The sequence below is a fragment of the Choloepus didactylus genome, chromosome 22, assembly GCF_015220235.1.
Source record: "Choloepus didactylus isolate mChoDid1 chromosome 22, mChoDid1.pri, whole genome shotgun sequence".
Lineage (NCBI taxonomy): Eukaryota > Metazoa > Chordata > Mammalia > Pilosa > Megalonychidae > Choloepus > Choloepus didactylus.
In genome coordinates, this window is record NC_051328.1 from 7635810 (window position 1) to 7643837 (window position 8028).

Here is an 8028-nt window from a genome sequence, read left to right on the forward strand (position 1 = left end):
ACAACTTACATACAATTACTCCATTTAAAGTGTACAATTCAATGGTATTTAGCATATTGACAGCTTTGTGCAATCACCACAACAATCAAATTTAGAACATTTTCATTGCCCCCAAAAGAAACCCAGTACCCTTTAGTATTCATGCCCCTTCCCCACCCTGCCCAGCCTTAGGCAACCACTAATTTACTTTTCATCTCTAAGGATTTGCCTAATCTGGGCATCTCATATAAATGGAATCATACAATATACACTCTTTCGTAAGTGGCTTCTTTCACTAAGCAGAATGTTTTCAAGATTCATCCATGTTGTAGCATGCCTTAGTGGATTGAATTAGGCCCCCCGATTTAGAAATGTTCTTAATCATCAATTAATGACTAAGATTAATTAATAAGCAATGCTTAATGATAATGATTAATAATTAATTAATAATTAATCACTGTTCTTATTCTTAAACTTCACATACAAGGTTTTGGGTGGTCATATGTTTTCATTTCTCTAGAGTATATACCTAGGAGTCTACTTGTTAGGTCACATGGTACTCTGTTCAGCCTTTTTAGGAACTGCCAGGTGGTTTTCCATAGTAGCTGCAAATTTTATATTCATACTAGCAGGGTATGAGAGTTCCAATTTATCCACATCTCTCCAACAACTGTCTTTTCAATGTACAAGTCTTTCACGTCCTTGGTTAAAATGTCTCCTCGGTAGTCTATTCTTTGCAAATGGAATTATTTTCTTAATTTCCTTTTCAGATTTTTCATTCCTGGTGTACAGAAACACAACTGATTTTTGTGTGTCCATTTTTAGTAAGTGTTTTTAGGCCTGAACTTCATCATACTCTTCCAAATAAAGTCAGCTTCTTTGGGGAAAGCTTTGAAGCTCTCTGTTCTTAAGGCCTGCATCTTCTTCTGAGCAAAATCTCTGAGACACCAACTCCAGAGCTGGGAACAGGAAAGTGGTCTGCTTCTCTCTGAATGCCACTCCTGTTTCAGGAGCAAGGCATTGGGCAAGGATGGTATCCTACGATCATCTCATATTGCTTCTCCCAGCATGGTAACCTCTGCCCTACAAATAATCTAGAGCAAGGGTAGTGGGGTCCCAAGTAGTCTCAGCATGCCACGTCTGAGGTAGAGCCTCACCTTTAAGCATGGGGGCTGGGTGGAAGAAAAAAAGTCCCCAACTTCAGCTGCATGCACCTGAAACTTATATTCTGCAACACATAGCTGGGGGGTGGGGGTGGGAGGATAAGAAATACTAGTGACCAGCCACTCCCAGAAAGATACTGTAGCCCTCAACTGTGTGCTGCTGGGAGAGAGAGTTCTGTGTTCTTGGCTGTACCTGCTTGGATTTGAGTTCCTGTTGTGCTGAACTAAGAATCAGGAGGGAAGGAATGGAATGTGGTTCAACGCCACAGACTGTCACTGTTCTTAACAACTTTTAGTAGATTTTCTTGAGTAAGTGTTTCTTCATTTGCTGTATGCCCTTCGAAATTTTCCAGAGACATTAAACGGTTGATTTAAAAAATAATTTTCACCAGTTATGCTTGTTTTGCTGGGGAGAGGGTTGATCGAACTCCTCAAACTGCCATTGTGGAAGTGGAACTCCATTTAATTCATTTTTTAGAAGCTTGTAAAACCATAAAATTATAATTTAGCAAGGCCGGTCAGGAAAAGTAAATTATAAAACAACCTTAAGTAAAACTGCCAATTAAAATGTTGATAAAATAAATTAGGCAACTTGCTTTAGGAAATAATAATCAACCCTACTTGGACATGATGCATTATGCAGGGAATGTAAGGATGGTCCAAAATCAGACATTCAATCAATGTAAATTAACATATTAACTGATAAAAGAGAAAACCTAAATCATTTAATAGACGCAAAAAAATCATTCAGGGGAATTCAATATTCAGTCATGATTAAGAAAGAGAATGTGGTAGATTCAATCATTTCCCCCCAGAAAGACAGGTTCGAGTCAAAACCCCCAATGCAGTGGGTGTGAATGGGATCACTTGTAAATGGGATCTTTGAAGATCCTATTAATATGAGACCAAACTAAAACAGGGTGGCCTTAATCTGGTATGACTGAAGTTTGTATAAGCAAAGGAAATCTGGACACAGAAGTTCAATACATAGGAGGAGACAAAAAGGGACAGATCACCATGTGACAGGGAGAGACTGCTTGCAGCAAGCCGCTACCAGGACACTGCAGACTTCAGAGAAGGCATGCCCTGCAGACACCTTGAGTGTGGGCTCCTCCTACCCTCCAAATTGTGAGTCAATACATTCCTGTTATTTAAGCCACCCAGTACATGATTTTTGTCATAGCAGCCCTGGAAAACTAAACCAGAAAGAAAAAGAAAGGGAGGGAGGGAGAGAGAGAGAAAGAAGGGATGGGGGAGAGAGAAAAAGAAAGAATCAAAAAAGAAAGAAGAAAAATTTATTAGCAAAGCTATGACCTAAAGGGAACTTCCTTAATTTGATAATAGGGATTTACCTAAACCCAAACATCACACTAAGTGAAATTTAGGAAATAGATAAATGAGACCTCATCAAAATGTAAAACTTTTGTGCATCAAAAGATTTTATCATGAAAGTAAAAAGACAAGCTACAGAATGGGAGAAAATATTTGGAAACTATATATCAAATAAGGGTTTAATATCCAGAATATACAAAGAAATCCTACAACTCAACAATAAAAAGACAAACAACCCATTTTTAAAATGGGCAAAAGACTTGAATAGACATTTCTCCAAAGAAGATGTTCAAATGGCCAAAAAGTACAAGGAAAGATGCTCAACATCACTAGCTATTAGGGAAACGCAAATCAAAAATACAATGAAATACAATTTCATACCCACTAGAATGGCTAGTATTTAAAAAACGGGAAATCACAAGTGTCGGAGAGGATTGTAAAATGGTGCAGCCACTGTGAAAGACAGTTTGGTGGTTCCTCAGAAAGTTAACTAACCCACTTCTAGGTGTATACCCGAAAGGTTTGAAAGCAGGGACTCAAACAGATATTTGCACACCAATGTTCATAGCAGCATTATTCACAACTGACAGAAGATGGAAGCAACCCAAGAGTCCATCAACTGATGAATGGATAAATAAAATGTAATACATACATACAACGGAATATTATTCAGCTGTAAAAAAGGAATGAAGTTCCGAAGCATACGACAACACGGATGTACTTTGAAGACATCATGTTAAGCCAGGCACAAAAGGACAAACATTGTATTACCTCACTGATATGAAAAATTACAATAAGTAAACTCATAGAGTCAGAATCTAGCATATAGGTTACAGAGAACAGTGTGGAGGTAGGGAATGGGGAGTTAATGCTTAAATTGCACAGAGTTTCTGTTTGGTTGATTGTAAAGCTTTGGTAATGGATAGTGGTGATGGAAGCACAACCTTGTGAATGTAATTAATAGCACTGATTACATATTTAAAGTGGTTTTAAAGGGGAAATTTTAGGTTGTATAATGTTACTAGAAAAAATTTTTTTAAATGTAACACTGTACAACACAGTGAACTCTATTATAAACAATGGACTACAGTTAATAGTACAATTATAAAAATGCTCTTTCATGAACTGTAAGAAATGTACCATGCTAATGCAAGGTGTAAATAATAGGGTGATATATGGGAACTCTGTATTTTATGCATGTTTTTTTCTGTAAACACACAACTTCTGTAATAAAAAAAATAAAGAAATGTAGAATAGAAAATAACATTTCAATAGGTACAAAAACTTTAAATTACCCAGAAATAAAGCAAACTAAAGATGTGCAATAGCTGTATGAAAAAAGTGGCAGATATCATTAAAGGATATAGAAAAGATCTGGAAAATACCGTAAGAATTACAAAGTTCATGGATAGGAATACTTACTATCATTAAGTTGGCAATTATATAAAAATATAGTGTCAACGTGATTCTAATTAAAATTTGAATAAATTAATTGACAAACTGATTCTGATTCTATATGAACAAGTAATGATGTAAGACTATCCAAGAGTTCCTCTGAATGAAACAAGTTGAGAGGAAGTGAGGTTCTCACTTGGCTAGATATCAGTAGTAACTTTAAAGCTGTAGAATTGATGCCTTATGAGACTGAACCAGGAATAGACAAATATGTATGTGGAACAGAAAAGGAAGCCCAGAAAAGTATAGACATAACCTTAGAATAAGATAGAGAAATCATTAAAATTAGTAGGAAAGTAATAAACTATTCAATAAGTGGTTTTGTGATAATTTACTTTCCATTTCCAAAAGAAGTGAATCCATTCTTCATACCATTCACAAAAAGAAGTTCCAAATAAATTTAAAACTAAATGTAGATAGGCGGGGCAAGATGGAGGAGTGGTGAGGAGCAGAATTTCGTCTCTCCCCTAGAGCAGCAGGCAATTACCCAAGAACTATATGAAACATTGTTTTTGGGGTCTCCAGTAACCAGTCACACACTGGACACAAGTTTGGAATTGGAGGAAAAGCTGAGATCGCAGCGAACATTGTTAGTTCCCCGGACCAGGGGTCTGGCGCCCCACCCACCCAGACCTCACAGACGGTCTTGCTGCGGGCTCCCTGAAAGGGGGAAAAAAAAAAACAAAAAACAGCAATCTGCTGAGGGCAAGAAGGGAGGCTCAACCCAGCCTCAACTGCAGAATTAATTAACAAATTAATTAACTAATTTTGGGAGCTGGGGTGCTAAAGAAGGGCTGGGCTCCAAGAAGTGGGGGCACGTAAAAGCCAGCACCCATTCCCAGACTCCAAAAAAGCCATTTTTTTTCCCCTACATTTTGTCCCTTCTGGCTTCTCACTGATCCCTTATCTTTTTGCATTTCAATAGCCCCCAGCAGGGGTGGAACTGAAGCTGTTGGAGAGTAATTATCAGACAATAGCCCAAAGCATATCTTTAAATCCTCTATTCTGACACTGACAAAACTTCCAGGCTGGGGAAAGACTTTTAAAAGAGGCTCTTTTTTTTTTTTTTTTTTCTTTTTTCTTTTTCTTGTTTTTCTTTTCTATTTGTTTTTTTTAATCTAAAAGTAATATATGTGGTTATTTTCTATCAGAAAGCCCAGGTTGAGGGACTGGGCTGGGCTTGGGGGGAGACAGAGTACCCACAGTGTCTTTGAATTCCGTATTCACTACTGAAGGCCTCCACCCCTGTCTTTAATTGGCAACTCAGGCTGACCAAGGAATCTACCTGGAGAGGCCCCAAAGAGGAGAGGGGAGAAGGGAATAGTGTCCCTGTTCTAGTTTGCTAATGCTGCGGAATGCAAAACACCAGAGACGGACAGGCTTTTATAAAACGGGGGTTTATTTCGCTACACAGTTACAGTCTTAAGGCCACAAAACGTCCAAGGTAACACACCAGCAATTGGGTACCTTCACCGGAGGATGGCCAATGGCGTCCGGAAAACCTCTGCTAGCTAGGAAGGCAGCCGGCGTCCGCTCCAAAGCTCTGGCCTCAACACGGCTTTCTCCCAGGACGTTCCTCTCTAGCAAGCTTGCTCCTCTTCAAAACATCACTCACAGCTGCACTCACTGAGTTCCCTCTCTCTGATTCAGCTCATTTATATGGCTCCACCGATCAAGGCCCACCCCGAATGGGCGGGGCCACGCCTCCATGGGAACATCTCATCAGAATCATTACCCACAGCTGGGTGGGGCACACTCCAAGCAAATCCAACCAGCACAAAAACTTCTGCCCCACACAAGACCACAAAGATAATGGCATTTGGGGGATACAATACACTCAAACCGGCACAGCCCCTGAGAGACAACTGGAGTTCTGAGGATTGGGAGAGTGGAGGGAGGTCCAGCTCAACTGGCAGTCCCCCTTCTGGGAACTCAGACCCCAGGGGCTGGAATTCAGATTCCAGCTTCAGTCAGCCACGCCCCCGGCAGGATCAGAGTCACCAGGAGAACTAAAGTCTATATACCTCCTTACACTGGTGGGGGAGCTGCGGGCTGGCAAGCGCCACCTGCTGAACAGGAGAGGAAAAGCACCAATTCTAAAGGCCTCATAGGAGGGTCTCATTCTCAGGAAAACTCCATACCCTCCCAATGAGACCTGGGCCTCACTAGACTGGGAAAATCTGACTAGGGTCGACCATATCTGAGGAGACCCACTCACAAAAAGGTTACATAGAGGCAGAGCAAGAAACAGAAAAAGCAAGAGGGGAAAAATTCTGATCAACTAAATAGAACCTAAGTTAGAGGTCTAGAATAAGTTGAACTGAATAACAGAGGCCAGAGAACAAAGCCAACCAACAAGAAAACCACTAGGTAAAAGATAGGAAACAAGCTCCAAAATAAACTAATCAAGAAAATCAGATGCCTAGACAACTTAAGATAACAAGCCATACCAGGAAATATGAAAACATGGACCAGCCAAAGGAACAAACTAATAGCTCAGCTGAGACACAGGAGTGGAGGCAACTAATGCTAAATAAATTTGATGAAATGAAGGAAGATATAGCAAAAGAGCTGAAGGATATAAAGAAGACACTGGATGACCATAAAGAAGAATTCATAAACTTAAAAAAACAAATGGCAGAACTCATGGGAATGAAGGCCACAATGGAGGAGATGAAAAACACAATGGAGGGACACAACAGTACATTTGAACAGGCAGAAGAAAGGTTCAGTGAACTGGAAAACAGGTCATTCGAATTCATACACACAAAAGAACAGATGGTGAAAAAAATGGAAAAATATGAGCAGGGTCTTAGGGAGGTGTAACAACATGAAACGCACAAATATACGTGTTATGGGTATCCCAGAAGGAGAAGAGAGGGGAAAAGGGGCAGAAAGAGTAATAGAAGACATATTTTCTGAAAATTTCCTAACTCTTATAAAAGACAGAAAATCAGAGATTCAAGAAGTACAACGTACCCCAAATAGAATAGATCCCAATAGACCTACTCCAAGACACTTACTGGTCAGATTGTCCAATGTCAAAGACAAAGAGAGGATTCTGAAAGCAGCAAGAGAAAAGCGATCCATCACATACAAGGGAAGGTTGATAAGACTATGTACAGATTTCTCTGCAGAAACCATGGAGGCAAGAAGACAGTGGCATGATATATTTAAGATACTGAAAGAGAAAAACTGCCAACCAAGAATTCTATATCCAGCAAAACTTTCCTTCAAAAATGAGGGAGAGATTAAAACATTTTCAGACAAACAGACACTGAGAGAGTTTGTGAATAAGAGACCGGCACTACAAGAAATACTAAAGGGAGTGCTACAGGCTGATAGGAAAAGACAGGAGAGAGAGAGTTGGAGAAGAGTGCAGAAATGAAGATTATCAGGAAAGGTAAAAGGAGAGGAAAAAATAAGATACGACATATAAATTCCAAAAAACAAAATGGTAGTAGAAAGTACTGCCCTTACAGTAATAACACTAAACGTAAATGGATTAAACTCCCCAATAAAAAGACACAGACTGGCAGAATGGATTAAAAAACAGGACCCATCTATATGCTGTCTACAAGAAACTCACTTTAGACACAAGGACAAACACAGACTGAAAGTGAAAGGTTGGAAAAAGATATTTCATGCAAACAACAACCAGAAAAAAGCAGGAGTAGCTATCTTATCAGACAAGTTACACTTCAAAAGCGAAACAATTAAAAGAGACAAAGAAGGACACTATATATTAATAAAAGGGTCAATTCACCAAGAAAACATAACAATCATAAATATTTATGCACCAAGCCAGAATGCCCCAAAATTCATGAGGCAAACACCGCAATCACTGAAAGGAGAAATAGACACCTCTACAATAATAGTTGGAGACTTCAATACACCACTGTCATCAATGGATAGAACATCTAGACAGAGGATCACTAAAGAAACAGAGATGTTGAATTGTATGATAAATGAACTAGACTTGACAGGCATTTATAGAACACTACATCCAACAACAGCAGGATACACTTTTTTCTCAAGTGCTCATGGAACATTCTCTAGGATAGACCACATGTTGGGTCACAAAGCAAGTCTAAACAAA